General features: G+C 48.1%; 1 protein-coding gene and 2 long non-coding RNA genes across 4 annotated transcripts in view; all 3 read left to right on the forward strand.

Annotated features, from left to right (window-relative positions):
- The window catches only part of LOC309655098, a 219636-nt gene that overhangs the window by 111504 nt on the left and 92503 nt on the right, over positions 1-15629 (forward strand). The gene's annotated exons all lie outside the window — the stretch shown is intronic.
- The window catches only part of CAPZB (capping actin protein of muscle Z-line subunit beta), a 136811-nt gene that overhangs the window by 31104 nt on the left and 90078 nt on the right, over positions 1-15629 (forward strand). The window lies entirely within an intron of this gene.
- On the forward strand, positions 1478-12328 carry LOC309655121. Its single transcript, XR_014260628.1, has 2 exons — positions 1478-5631; positions 5691-12328. It is a non-coding gene; the product is annotated as an uncharacterized lncRNA (long non-coding RNA).

Raw genomic sequence — 15629 nt, forward strand, 5'->3', positions numbered from 1 at the left:
GCCTTGGGTGGGGGTGGGGTGGGGTTGGTATTGGGGATGGAGAGAAATAATAGTAAAATAATAATTATAGTAAATAATAAGTTAAAATGCTTCGTGATGTTATTACTGACACGTAAAATGCTCAGTAAACGTTAGCTATTATTTACATGATAATTACAGGTTTTGGTAGAGGAAAACCCTGAGGTTCGCTTTACATAAATTGAGGCTGAGGCACTTTTGAGTCATCCAGAGAAGTGGAGGCAACAGTAATTGGATGACTGAGCGAGCATCACTCGCTAGTATTTCCAAACTGTCCTCTGCAGAAGTGCTCACTTCTAGCCGCAGCCTTGTCACTGAGCAGCTGTGTGACACTGGGAGCGCTGACCCCCCAGAGCCTCTGCCCCCTTTTCTGTAAGTGGGGCTGGTGTCGCCTACCTTACAGCTTTGTTTGGGGTCCAGGAACTTAGCTGGGAGCGCTCTGCAGGCTCTTTGGTGCTACACACATGCGGGGTGGGATATTATTTTGTCTGGTATCATATGGTCCTTTCCATCCTTGCACCACGTGTTAGTTGGGAGTTGGAAAAAAAGGCTTTCATAGTTACCATTCCTAGGTTTGTTCACTTCCGCTCTTCAAGGCTTCTTGTATGCCATCTGGGTCAGGAAGTTCTTTTCCTCTCACCCGTGGTCTTCATTTCCCTGTTCCTTTCCTGTTTCTGCCTCTGCCCCCACCACTCTCCTTCCTTGATCCACTCCCCTGCCATGAACCAGCGCCCCGAACCCGTGGTGGGTTCTTCTTGGGAACCCGTGCTGACTCTGTGGGCATTTCTGAGCAGTTCACCTGCTGAGGTTGATGAGCTCTTGGATAGAAGTGTTGTTAAGGTCTTCAAGTAAAATAGGAACAGCTGGTAGTGATGCGAGGCACAGTGACAGTCCCTCCACGTGGCTGATTTGCTGCGTATCAGTCTGCACTGCAGTGTGACACATACAGGGCAATGATAACTTTTGCAAACTTTATAATTCAGCAGTCTTTCCATGGCACCAGATGAGAGCATTCCTAGCATGCAGGAATGAGTCATGTAGCAGCAAAGATAATTCTTACAAATAATAAACATCCCTTACTATTATTCCAAAGACAGGCATTTGGTGGTGGTGTCAGTGGGGTTTTTCATAACCTCTTGTGGACTCCTGACTGGTCTTTTCCAAAACAAACATGGCGAGTGTCTGCATTTTAGGTACTTTCCCTCCCTGGCCCCTTTATCCTTCAGACGTGCAAGATTTCCCAACACAAGCCTAAATATCAGCTGACATTGCCGAAGTGTAAAAGGATAGTCTTTAAGGGTTTTTGCTTCCTAGGGGTCTTGGGCCAGCTTCCCTTTTTTTTGGATTCAGGGTTCTTGTTTGTGAAATGACAGGGTGAACTTTGAGCATCTCCAAGCGCTCTCCCTCCTCCTGCTTCAAGGTGGATAATCCTGTCGGGTGGCCTTTGCTCTTAGGGTGGCCTTTGCTCTTAGACCGTAGAAACGCTCCAGAAGTGTATAGTCAGTAACGTTGACTTTTTGGGGGTCAGACAAACCCTAAGGGTCGATATAATGAACTTAAAAAATTTTTTTTAAGAAGAAAACTTCTTCTGCCACATGTGGTCAGCCCTGGTCGGGGGTCTGTTGGGGAGGTTGGGGGAAGGACTAGAATGCTCATCGGTCTGGTTTCCTAAAGCAGGCCCCCCTCCCCACCAGCGGGTCAGGAAGCAGCAGCAGAGCGTGGTCGTGCTGTGGCCTGGCTTACTATCAGCCTCTGAGGGCGCCTCTTGGGAAATGCTCCATTGTCCAGTTTTGCAAATGGGCACGTGTTCTCCACTGGTCCAGACCGTAATCCACAGTGATGTCGTCACTGTCACTGTTACCCATCTGAGCCTCGTGAGGTTGAGCTTTTTGTCCTGATTAGGAGACCTGGGTAGGGCCAGTGTCCGTGGGCCAGGTGCATATTAAAAGACCACCACAGGACTTCCCTGGCTGTCCAGTGGTTAAGACTCTGCGCTTCCACTGCAGGGGATGCGGGTTCGATCCCTGGTTGGGGAACTAAGTTCCCACAAGCCGCACAGTGTGGCCAAAAAAAAAAAAAATCATCACCACACCACTCTGACCTGGAGTGTACCAAAATGGCAACCAAGTCTTCCTCCCTGAATTCAGTGCTGAAAAATAGACTGCTCCTAGGCACGGCTTTAAGAGGCGAGGGCCGAAGCTCGCTCCCAAGACCATCAGCATCAACCTGTCCGTGAACTTGGACTGAGTTAAGGGCAGCTGGGGGATTATGGAACCAGGGGGATTAGGTTTCGAGTGTGAACAAAGATACTGAGAACCGCGTTGTAATCATTTCAACATGAGGTGTGCACTCTCCTCCCTGAACTCTAAGAAGTCTGAAATCGTTGAAAAGAAAGGGAGCAGCCCAGAGACGAAGGTGGTGATGAGAAGCCCCAAGATTGTGGTAGCCTGTCCGTCTTCACCTGGAACTTGCCCTGGAAGGGGTGTGGGCCCTGGAGGTGGGCAAACATGACCTGAATCTTGGTCACCCTCTTCCAGGCACCATAGCTCTGGGCAGGCTCCTGAACCTCATTTTCTTCCCTTCATCCACCAGGGAGTTAGGAAAAGTTGACTCGAGGTATGTTACATGCCTAGTAGGGTGGCCCTCAAGAAGTGGTAGCTGTTCTTACTGTGAATAACGTTTTGGGCCCCCTGGAAAGGCTGTAATGCTGTTATGCCAGGTTCTGTGCCAGGAGCTCTACCTGTGCTCTGATTTCATCCGAACAAGTCTCTGAGGTTGGGAGTGGTCCTCCCATTTCACAAGTTAAGAAACTTGTGCGCTGGTAGGGTGGGTGGTTAAGTAACCGTGTGAGGGTTTCATGAGACTTGCTGGCGCTGATTACTGACGATCCCTAGTACCGGCACACTGAGTATCTTTTTTTTTTAAGAACATATAAATGATAATAGTTTTGGTCTCCTTCTGATTTTGTAAATTGTAGAAAATTAGAAAAATAGCGAAGTACAAAATAAAATCCCCTTAATCCCATTACTTAGACAAAACATTCGTTATTTTGGAGTATTTCTCTCTGGTCTTTTATAATAATTTAATTTTTTGGAGGGTATATACCTAGTTACTATTATGTCTGTATTATATTGTGAGTGGCAGTATTGCATGGAGTCAGAAACATGGCTTCTGGAGCCATGCCCTGCCACTTAATAGCTTTGTGATCTTTCACAAGTTCCTTGACCCCTCTGTTCCTCAGTCCTCTCATCTATGAACTAGGATTAATAACAGAAGCTGTCTTATAGGCATGTTGTGAGAACTGAATGAGTTAACACATGTAAATAAAGCACTTAGAACAGGGTGCCGCCCACAGAAAACCCTTGGTCAGTGTAACTTGTAATCACCATTTTTGCAGATCATCACCTTTTCTTTTTAAGCCTGATTTTAGCTGTTTCGTAATATCACATTGTGTAGGTATGTCATAATTAACATTGAAGACCTGCTTATTCCTTTGTTCTCTTGGGCGTGTTGGAAAAATGGCTCCAAGACAAGGTCCGACTTCCTGGCGTCTTCAGTGTGAGACGCGGTGGGGCCGTTTTGAAATCCTCTCCCTGTGTCCACAGCTCCAGGGCCAGACTTTGAGTCACCTCTTGTCACACCAGCGCATTTCTTTTTCTTGGCTGTCGTCAGAATTTTCAAGCACCTAGACCCCACTTTGTTCTTTAACCCCCGGTTCCGGCCTTGGGGCGTGTGGCCTTCCACTCCCACTTGGTGATACACAGGTGCACTTCGTGCCTGTCAGCTTTACGGCGACTCAAGGGTCGGGGCTTGTGGCCGTGGAGCTGCTGGGGCTTCATCTGGAAATGAAAACCACCTGGCCAGCTGCTTGGGCCAGACGGAAGCCAGATGGAGGAGTCAGGAGGGGCACCGGGCCGGGGCCTGGAGCAGCGTCCTGTGTCCTGTCATCCTTCTGCTGCCCCGGCCTCTCCAGCTGCAGATGGTGGCTCGTAACCGTCATCTCCTCCAGTGCCCAGAGGATTCCAGGATACGGGGCTCTCCCATCTGGGCCCTGGCCAGCCCAGAAGACGTGACCCAGAACCTAGAGAAGTGTCAGATCTGATGAAAGAAGAGGAGCAACAGGTGGCTGAGTGGCCGTGAGGGTGGAAACTTTCACTGTTCTGGTGAAGGGAGACGGCAGGGAAAGTAAACAGCAGAGTTACTGCAATGCACACGGCACTCTCGGTAGGAGAGATTTTTGGATGTGAGCAAGGCCAAACTGGCAGACCCTGAAGACAGTCGTCCCACGCCCCCCCCCCCACCCGCCCCCCCATGTGTTGGCTGACGACAGCTGTTGCAGACTAGGGAGTAAAGTTGGTCAGGCCACCAGGCAACTCCTAATGTGAATCATTTGCAGTTGAATGAAGGATAGAAAGCATAGGTAAGAGATGGTGAGACACTTTGCATCTTTCTTTGGTCCAAATTGTCACAGCTGCCCCAGGTTTTGATTCGTGGTTCAGAGAGGGAAAGTTTGGGAGTTTTTACCTCTGGGCTTTGTGGATTAATGAGGTTGCTGGAGTGGGAACTAATTATTTCAGTCTCTAAATGCTCTTCAACTTGGGGCAACAAGAGTAGAAAAATATTCATCAGATGCCCCAAAGGGTGGGAGGGAGGAGGAGAGGCGATAGATAGCCCTTTCAAACTGATTTACCATGAGGAGTCAGAGCTCCGCGTCTTTGGAAAGGAACAGAGTCCCCTCCCAGGTGGAAAGTGCCAGGAGAAAGTTGGCTTTTGGGTGTTTGCTTTCGCCTCTGGAGTGGCCCCAGCATTCCTGACTGTGCCAGCGGCACACCCCCATGTGCTATTGAAGCAAAGGCGCTGCAGCCCCGATCTTACATTTGATTACTTGGAGATTGTTTGGCTTCCCATCTCTCTAGACCATGGCCCCTTAATGCTTGATTGACTGATAGGTGGGGTAGGCTCTTAACCTCCAGGAGGAAAACGCACCCGACGCCCCACCCACCCCACAGCAGAGGCTGGGATCTGCTTAGTCCCCACACCCCACCTCCGCCACCTCTGTCTCCATCTTTTCTTCCCACGTCCAAGAAAGCTTGTTAGAATGCAGGTGAGAAGGTCGTAATTAGAGCGCAAACATGGAATCTGTTCTGACTCTTAAACGTGGAATAAACTTTATACTTTAACTACAGGTCCTTGCAGATAGGTTAGGTGGCACCAGCTCTTCCGTGTGGCACAGCATTGGGATTGAGACCACTACTGGAGGAGCAGAAGGCTGGCGAGCTCCTGGGGCTGCGCTGAACAGGGCTGGTGAGCTGTGCCTGCCTCCACCAGTTCTCAGCTGTGCTAGCTCTGGGCAACTGCTCTGACCCTGAACTTGGGGTGCCATCCCTGGGGCACGTCTAGCTATCAATAAAACTCATTTAGCTGGATTGTTGGGTTTTTAAAAAAATAAATTTATTTATTTTATTTATTTTTGGTTGCATTGGGTCTTCGTTGCTGCGCGCGGGCTTTCTCTAGTTGCGGCGAGCGGGCGCTACTCTTCGACGCGGTGTGCGGGCTTCTCATTGCGGTGGCTTCTCTTGTTGCAGAGCACGGGCTCTAGGCATGCGGGCTTTAGTAGTTGTGGCTCGTGGGCTCAGTAGTTGTGGCTCTTGGGCTCTAGAGCGCAGGCTCAGTAGTTGTGGCTCACAGGCTTAGTTGCTCTGCGGCATGTGGGATCTTCCTGGACCAGGGCTCGAACCTGTGTCCCCTGCATTGGCAGGCGGATTCTTAACCACTGCGCCACCAGGGAAGCCCCTAGCTGGATTGTTGTGTCCACAGAATACTCTTAGGAAGGCACAAAGATCTTGTGGTTCCATCTTCCTTCTAGGTGATGCTGGGTTCCCTCAAGGATCCGGTCTGGTCCTGCCCAAAGACTCTGTCTGGGCTAAGTTTTAAATTTGTCAGTATTTTTTTTCTCACAATAAAACAAAGCAACAACTACTACAAAATCCTTGTTTCCCAAAGGGTGGTAGAAGTTTCATATGCTCCTAGTAGAGATTATTCTCAGCAAGGGCTGGGCTAGGCAGCACACCTCTTGGGGGCTCACTGTCATGACGTGTGTGACCGTATTATCAGTGGGGTTGTAATTTGAGGAAGCACATTCAGGGTTAGAATTTTATGTGTGGAAAATAAAGTAAAGCCTAGTTTCTACACAGTACAAACCCTAGAGGGTAAAGTTAACAAAATCCAGTTGGCAGATGGATCACAGATTTTTTAGAGATTGAGAAATACTTCTATAAAAAATTTGGAAAGTTCAGAAAAATAGATAAAAGGAGAAAAAGAATCTCTTAATCTCCCTACCCAAAGAAAAACACTGTTAACATTTTCATTTATTGTTTCGCTCCAGGATTTGGACATTTTTTTCTTAGTTGAGATTAAATTTTTATATCCAACTTTGCTAATTTAACATAAAATAACTTCCCCATGTTTTCAAGGGCACTCTACACAAACATGGTAACAATACAGACTATTTGATCATTTCCCTATCGTTGAGGAAGTTATTTCCATTTTTTTGCAACAAAATAGTGGGCATATTTGTGCATAAATATGAGTGATTTCTTAGGTTAGATTCCTGAGAGGGTATGAATACTATAAAAGCTTTGCATACGTAGTCGCCAGTTAACTGTCTAAGAGAATCGTCCTCTCCTGCAACCTTTCAGGCATCCCAGGTGCTTTTCTAGTCTGTAGTCCTTGTGCCTTTTACGTAATGAGTGATCTTCCACTCACCTCTTGCAGACGGCTTATTGTCATATTACTCATTTTTAACTTTGGCCCATTTCTTTTCACCTTTGAGGACTTCCAGGGAGTGACATCCTGTCGGGGGCGGCTTTACAGTTTCTGTTGAATGAGAGTAGTGTTCTCAGTTCTCCCGCACAGCGGCATCCTGAGCTCCGGAAGGCATTTGGGCCAGTGCTCTGTCTCCCCGGCCACTTGTCTTTCAGGCGAGCATGGCAGCTCAGCCTGAGCCTTGTGAATGGCTTTTGAGGACCAGTGCTTTTCTGCGTTCTAGGTACACTGGAACCAACCTCCTCCCTCCTCCCTCCTCCCCCCCCACCCCCCATCATCTGCTGAGCCTCTCCATGTAGGCTGTTTGTCCAGTGATTCTGAGAGGCTGCCAGCTTCCTCTCTTCCTACCACATGGTCTTGCCATGTGCTCTTGAGAGAAGCAGGGCACAGAGCCGCGGGCGGAGATGGGGCAGCCAGCACTGCCCGCTCCTCCAGACCTGCCGCTGTGTGTGGTGTTCGGGTTTTTTTTTTCCAACTGCTTTATAGAGGTGTGACTTAACATATCATAAAACTCCCTGTTTTTAAGTATGTGATTCAATTTTGTGAATTTTTTTTAGTAAATTTAGAGTTGTGGAGCCATCCCCACAATCTAGTTTGACAACATCTTTATCGCCCCAAAAAGATCCCTCACACCCATGTGCGGTTACTCCCGGTTCCCACCCCTGCAACCACAAATCTTTCTTTCTGGACACTCCATACATATGGCGTCACATGGATTTTTTTTTTAATTGTTTATTTATTTTTGGCTGCGTTAGATCTTCGCTGAGGTGTGCGGGCTTCTCATTGTGGTGGCTTCTCTTGTTGTGGAGCACGGGCTCTAGGTGCGCGGGCTTCAGTAACTGTGGCTCGTGGGCTCAGTAGTTGTGGCTCGTGGGCTCTAGAGCGCAGGCTCAGTAGTTGTGGCGCACAGGCTTAGGTGCTCCGCGGCATGTGGGATCTTCCCGGACCAGGGATCGAACCTGTGTCCCCTGTATTGGCAGGCGGATTCTTAACCACTGCGCCACCAAGAAAGCCCTGGATTGTTGTTTTTTGGTTTTTGGGTTCTTTTTTTAAGGAAATTATTTGATTGTAAAAGTAATGCTTGTTGGAAAACATCTGGAAGAGCAGAAGCCAAATTATCATTAGTAGTTACCTTTGGGGAGTAATTACCTCTAGGTGGTGGGATTATAGGAGGACTTTTTATTTTCTGTAATGCTTGAATTTTTACAGCAAGCCAGTATTATATTTACAGTCGGGGGGGAAAAGGTGTATGTTTCATTTGTGGAAAATGCCAAAAAGTATAAAGAGGATGAAAAGATAACAGTCACTTAAAATTCCCCCTCTCATGGATAAAACCACTTTTACTTTCTTATGTTTTTCTTTTTCAGTCTTCTCTGAGCATATTTTTAAAATACAGCTTTCATATTTAAAATTTTGCATCCTGATTTTTCTCATTGGCATCACAGAAGTCTTTTCCCCACCTAACTTAAAACACCTTTGCAAACTTCCTGTTAATGATTTTAAGTGGTTCGCCTTTTTTTTTTTTTGGCTGCTTTGCATGGCATGCAGGATCTTAGTTCCCTGACCAGGGATGGAACCTGTGCCCCCTGCAGTGGAAGTGCGGAGTCTTAACCACTGGACGGCCAGGGAAGTCCCTTTAAGTGGTTCATCTTAATGGTTGTACCATAGTTTACTTACACTGGGCATTAAGGTTGTTTTCACTTTTTGCTACTATAAACAGTGCTGAAATGAATGTCTTTGTAAAAGCTTTGTGTAAGATCTCTGCAGAATTCTGGGCCAGGGGGTTTGTACCTGAAGAAAAATTTTTTTCTCCCAGTTTGGAACTGTTTTTGCAAAATCGCTTTGTAGAATTCTTCTCTGAATTTCTACTCCTTGAAATGACTTACTTTGACCCCAGAATTTCCTGGAGATGGCTCCTTTATGTCAGGTTGCAGTACAGGGCGGAAGTGGCAGGAAGATGAGTGAAGAGCCAAACCAGGGCTCCTGAAGATGACGGTGCCCTTAGAAGCCAGGATGTCCTTTATCTCAACAAAATCTTGCAATCTGGACGGTGTTTAGGCACGCTGTGTTTTCTGTAAATAGTCCTTTTTTGTTGATCCTTGGTTTTCAGCAAAGTTTGTGTACTTATATGGGTGAGAAAATGTTTTGGTTGTTTTAAGAGGGTCCAAAGAGATTTTTGATCAGATTCAAGCCAGAATTGCCAAGGGGTGGGGAGATGGCAGCACGGAAACAGAAGGGGCGGGAATTCCCTGGGGGTCCAGTGGTTAGGATTCTGCACTTTCACTGCTGAGGGCCCGGGTTCAATCCCTGGTCGGGGAACTAAGATCCAAAAAAACAAAACAAAACAACAACAACAACAACAACAACAAAAAACCCCAGAAGGGGCAGCCTCAGGGGACACACAACTAAAGGAGGGGGAGGTCGAGGCCAGTATACATTCCCCACCATCTATCCCCCCCGACCCCCTTGCTCGCAGAAGTTCTTCAGAATCTGAATGGAGGTTTTAAACCTTTGATGTTTGGGGCATGAGAGGGATCTGTGAATCCACCAGATATCTTATTCAAACTTTTGTATGTATGTGCATTTCTCTGGGGAGAGGGTCTGTAACTTTCATCACCTTCCCTCTGGCCTCACAGAGGGTAAGAAGCATGAGCTGCCTTGGAGGTCTGCTTAACGAGGAACACCGTGTCTGGTGCACATCCAACACTGTGGCCACCACGCATCCACTGTGTGGTCTTGGTCAGGTGACCTAGCGTCTCTGTGCTTCAGTTTCCTCATTTGTGAAGTGCTGGGCACACCGGAGGCACTTATATTCACATCAAAATTATTACTTGAATTTTTGGCTCACGAAGGTTTTCAAGGCAGCCATGGACCAGAAACTGACCTGGGTAACCTTTTTTTTTTTTTCTTTTTTAAATATGTATTTATTTGGTTGCACTGGGTCTTAGTTGCGGCAGGTGGGCTCCTTAGTTGCGGAAGACAGGTTCCTTAGTTGCAGCATGAGAACTCTTAGTTGCGGCATGCATGTGGGATCTAGTTCCCTGCCCAGGGAACGAACCTGGGCCCCCTGCATTGGGAGAGCAGAGTCTTATCCACTGCGCCACCAGGGAAGTCCCGACCTGTGGGTAACCTCCTATCTCTCACAGCTGGGCCCTGAGTTGGGCGATGGTTGTGTGGTTCTGTTATACAGTATCTTGTTTATTTTAAAATGAGGAATGGATTTTTAAAAATCCTTTGATAAAAGTAAGACATGCTCATTGTATAGGAGGGTATAATTATTATTTTTAAGTGTTTGGGAGGGGGAAGGTATGAAATCAAACCACTGCTAGATGTCTACGTGTTCACCCATCTCAACACTGATGGGGTGGGTGAATGCAAATAACGAAGCCCTCTTTTAGTGCAGTTGGTGTAGAGTTAGTTACCCCAGCATGAAGGAGCTGTATTTTTATGGCGGCCAAACTAAAGCCAGAAGCAATGGAACTTTCCTGAAAACAAACCAGAGTTGCAGATTCTGGAGTGTCTGGTGGCATCTTTACAGGAAACCTGTGAAAACACAGCTTTCCAAGTTGAAGGGGTTTTGGTGATTTTTGAGGACCCTTTGTGTTTTCGGTCCTTGAAGCACCTGTTCTGTTGCAAAGTTTCATCTAGGGTTTCCTTTTGCTCCTCCTTTAGGAGGGCTTCCCTGGACCAAGTGCAAGCGAGAGGCAGTTGCCTAATGTCCGGCAACCATTAGACTCAAACAGGCCTTGAAGCCTGCAAGAGCCTGGCTTAGATGGCACCTGGGACTTCACGCAAGGGAGGGGTGCCCGATTTAAATTTTTAAAAAACTTTTTATTATGGAAAATTTCAAGCACATAATATAATGAACCCCGTTTACCTGTTGCCATGGCCAGTCTTGTTTCATCTATACCCACCCACTCCACCCTCTCCCAGCTTAAATTAGTTTGAATCAGATCGTCTGGTTTTATTTTAATGAGCAGTCTGGGCCTCTCCATTCTGAGAACAGAATTCTCCTACACACTGTACCAGGGTCTCATCGACCAGAGTGATCACGGGCTTTTGTTTTTTGAAAATTGTCAGTTTATATACTTTTTAGCCCTTTTTATGATTAAAAAGTAACGCATGCCCATTACAATTGGAAATCACAGACAAAGCTTAAAGGTGTATGAAGCCCCCTGTAATTCCACCATCTGGAGACACCCATGGTGATGATTCTGAAGGGGCCCTGTGGATGCTTCAGGGCTGCGGCTGTCTGTACCTTCTGCTCTGGCCACCCCCCGCCCAGAACCATCGTTGCCTCTGCCTCTTTGGAGCCTGGGGAGGGTCTGATGTGGTCCTGTGCCGTTTGAGTGAGTTGGTGACACACTGGGTGCCAGTTGTACAGAAGGGTTGAGCACGCCCATCACCACCCTCCATCAGTGGCTCGTTCTTTATATCTGTGGTCGGTGCTCAGGGGGTGACGTTAAATGGATGTGCTGTACCCCACTCCCACTGGGCCAACAGGGCCTTCCGTTTCTGCCTTGAAACCCTTCTCTCCCTGAGCTGGGCGGGTTACAAAGCTGAGTCCCAGAGAAAACTGTAGTGCTCCCAAATACACCTCCTGCACTCACTCCACTTCCAAGGAAAGTCCTCAAGCAGATTAACTCCTGGTATGCTGAGGCCACCGATGTGCCACGTGTCCCCACCCTCTGAAGGCAGCGAAGGGGTAGACCCCAGGCTTAGCACAAGTGCACAGCCAAGAAATGCACAACAAACTAACTGGGATTCACTCTTTTAGAGTTTTCAGCCCTGAGTATTATTATGTGTTTTTTCTAATTTCATTATTCTTTGGAAACGTGGTTTTAACGTAACAGTCTGTCTGAAGGATGAACTGGAGTAAATGAGGAGAGCTGGGTGCAGTGACGGCTATCCAGACACTGATTCTGAGTCACTCTGCCTGGGGGGCCTCAGCTTGGGTGTCTGCAGACTTTTCCTCCTCACCTCGTTCACTGGGGTACAGTCCACACGTCCCAGCAACGTGGCTTCGGAGCCAGTGGTTGCCATCCAGAGCAGTCGGCCTTAGGCTAGACCGAGATTTACCCTTTCACTGTGAGGAAAGGTTGGACTGAGCTGCCAGGGTTGCATTTCAGGAGAAACGCTTAATCTGCATAAGAGAGCAAATTGTTGTTACATCAGCTTTCCCAGCATCATTTCTAACAAATATGCATTACAAATGAATCTTGTATTAAAGTGTTTTCTGAATGATTATACCTCGAAGTACTTTCTAAGCAGTTTGTTGGGTGTGACAGTAAAGTGTGTGTGTGTTTTCCCTCAGCTGTTGGAAAGTTGGGTAGCCACCCCTGCCTGCTCGCGCTCCGGCCCTGTCCTGCCTTCTCATGCCTGGGCAGAGGGTGTAACGGCAGCCGGAGAAACTGCTGAAGTACTAGGTGTTAGGGCCTTGATTCCATCAAAAAAAAAACAAAAACAAAAAAAAACACCAACAAACTCCAGGGGCTGAATCTAACAGGAATAAGATCTAAGATGAGTGGCATGCGGTAAAACACTCAGCGAGTCAGTGGAATTAACCCCAGGGACACCCGATGGTGAGGGGTCCCAGAACTGTGTCACATGCAGGGCACAGGCAGAACCAGGAGTGTGTGGCCAGGAGGTGAGGGAGGATGTGATGATTTGCTTCAGGGATCTGAAGGGATGTTGCTTGGCCAAGAACTTGTACATCTTTGGATGGCCCTAGAGGACAGAAGGATGGACAGCGGGTGAGTTGCAGATGTTCGTCCAGTGCCGTGTGGAAACAGGCTGCCCTGGAATGTGGGGAGTTTTCCCCCTCTGGTGACGATCAAGCAGAGGCTAAAAGACCCAGTCCTTTAGGGATTTCGTAAGGGGGAAGTGGGCCTCTGAGGTCACTAACACTCTGAAATTCTGGATTCTTTTAGAACAAAAGACCTTTAACTCAAAGACTTTACTAGTTGATACCATCTTTTCCCATATTAACGCGAATGTGCATGCTTATGTTCTACAGGAAGGAGGTGGTAGTTAAGATGGTTTTAAAACTTTTATTTCTGTAGAACATTTACGTGAAGGGGGTGGTTTCGTACTTTATCTCACCTTTCCACTATGGGAGCTTTGGGAATACCTTCCAAGGGGCATGTTGTTTCCTGTCTCTCTGATGGGCTCGCCTCTTATCCAGCGTGTGCCACCACGCTCCGTACCTCCTTGGACTTCTGTGGTCTTGGGTGGAACCCACTGATTTTTACATCCTGCAAGAAAGAATCCTGGCCGATGAGGAAATCTGTTTTCCATCACTGATTGGAAATGGATTCCTACCCCTGCCCCCTTGCTCTGGATTTAATCTTCCTATGAGAATCAGCTAAGCCATTTTCCCCCATCACAGGACATCCCAGCACTGACCAGCGGCCTGCCGTTGGTTACAAGGGAAGCCAGCAGGAGGGTGGGCAGCCCTTGCCGGTGACCTTGAAGGCTGCTCAGGGCCTGTCAGCCTCTGGTGGGGACCTGTCTGTGTACTGACTTCTTTGAACAGCTCAGTGTGTCTGAGAGCTGAGATCCTATCCTGGGCTCTCCCCGGCCCCCTTGCTCCTGTGCTGAGGCTCACTAGGGAAGCCGCACAGGAAAACGGAAGAGGTAGGGCAGATCTGGTCTGGGTTCTAGTTCCGCGTGGAAGCTTGGACGGGGCCCCGGATTCCGCGGAGGGCGCGGGAAGCCTCTGGGATCATCTCCCAGAGCACCTCGGTGCTGAGACCTTGGGAAAAACCTCCTCTTTCACTCAGCATGCTCTGGGTTTCCGTAAGTTTCCTTCCTGATTGAATTTTCTCATTAAAACCTGCATTCCCTAAGCTGTTGGGCAGCAGTGCACTTTTGAGGTGGAGGAAGAGTGGCCGGCTCTTGTTTCTTTTCTTTTCTCCCCCACCTTTACTGAGGTCTCACTGAAGCACTCTCAGCGGCACATATGTAAAGTGTGCACAATTTGATCGTTTCTAGTTGTTTTATGATAACGGGTTAACATCTGCCTCCCTGCACTCCCCTTCCTCCTGCGTCTGGTCCTGCACTCCCTAGCTTTCCAGGCTCTTAAGGAGCAGCGATCCAGCTGGCAGAGCTGGAACAAGTGTTTCCGTAAGCATTCCCACGATCCTTGAAGTGAGGAGCGTGACCTCGGAACCATGTGCCGGGTCCCCTCCCCTGATGTAGGAGGAGGTGGGAGGTAAGAACAATACTTGGATGGATGGATCCCTGTCTGGGGCACAGCCGGAAAGCTGAGCATTTGTAGGCCATCCAACCACTGGCGTTCTCCTGGGATTCAAGGGTTAGAGGGGAAAGTCAATTGATTTCTACCTTCATGTTAGAGGCAAGAGCCAACAAAACAGCCCCCTTTGCTTTTCTAAGCTCTCCTATGGTGCCTCCCATTCGTTTTGGTCACAGAACTTATGAGCTAAGTATAAGAAAATTGGCAAAGTACAGCAAAGATGTTTTCTCTTTGTGTCATGAAGCTCTCCCGCTGCAGAGTTGAGGCTTACTTTGCTGAGGTCCCTGGTAAACAGTTTATTCGGTTTCCCTGGGCTGGTGGGAACATGGGGAGAATGCCTTCCTAGCTTTGGAAACCTAGGAGGGTGTCTTGCTGTGACAGGACCGGGGATGAGTTTCACTGCCCATTGTGTTTTGTTTCTAAATCACTTTTCCAGTTGCAGATTCTCCATTTCATATCAAGCCTTTCAGACTGTGCAGAAGGGGTGTGAGCGTCTTAGGCCGGCTGACTTTGCAGTCTATTTATTCCTGTGATGGAGAGACAGGAAGTAATTGACGTTACCATTTATTTCCTTTATTGGACATCAGCAAGCATCCCACTCAAAAACTTATTTAGGAAAGCATGTCTCCTGGGGCTTAATGGCGTGCTGCGTGGTTCTGACTGCAGTTTTCCTCTGTAGGTGAGGAGTGTCCGAGCTGGAGGTGATTAGGGTAATAATATCCCCGCCCTTGAGTCGTCCAGCACCTTGTCCTCAAATTTCTCCCCATCCTGCCCTCAGAACACATTGAGAGGGCCTCTGGCCTGAGGCAGAGTGATATTTCTTATATTCATGGAAGACCTTACTCAGTGAAGGTTCCAAATTACAAGACTGCTTTTTAAATTTATTTATTTATTTATTTTTGGCTGCGTTGGGTCTTTGTTGCTGTGCGCAGACTATCTTTAGTTGCGGCGAGCGGGGGCTACTCTTCATTGCGGTGCACGGGCTTCTCATTGTGGTGGCTTCTCTTGCTGCAGTGCGCGGGCTCTAGGCACGCAGTCTTCAGTAGTTGTGGCTCGCGGGCTCTAGAGTGCAGGCTCAGTAGTTGTGGCGCACGGGCTTAGTCGCTCCACGGCATGTGGGATCTTCCCGGACCAGGGCTTGAACCTGTGTCCCCTGCGTTGGCAGGCGGATTCCTAACCACTGCGCCACCAGGGAAGTCCCAGGACTGCTTTTAATGAAAGCAGTCAGTCAGTGGATTTCTATATCTGGATGAGGTACAGTTTTATCTCCTATGGAACAGGAAAACACTATTCTGAGGAACTGAGTGTTCAGATTCATAAAGAATTGTAAGCCATCCTTGAACTTCGACTCTGTAGACGGGCATGTGGAAATAGACTCAGCCCAAATCACCGAGCCTGGTCTAGCCCTCCTTTGATCAAACCACCAACCCGTCAGGCTCTGTGGGCCCAAGAACTTGCTGGTGCCGTGCCTGGATGCACACAGCCCAGCACTGTTTTCTAGAGTTTGGCAGAAGGCCAGAGAAGCCTTTAT

The sequence above is a fragment of the Balaenoptera physalus genome (assembly GCF_965194825.1).
Source record: "Balaenoptera physalus genome assembly, chromosome: 1".
NCBI classification, from domain to species: Eukaryota; Metazoa; Chordata; class Mammalia; order Artiodactyla; family Balaenopteridae; genus Balaenoptera; species Balaenoptera physalus.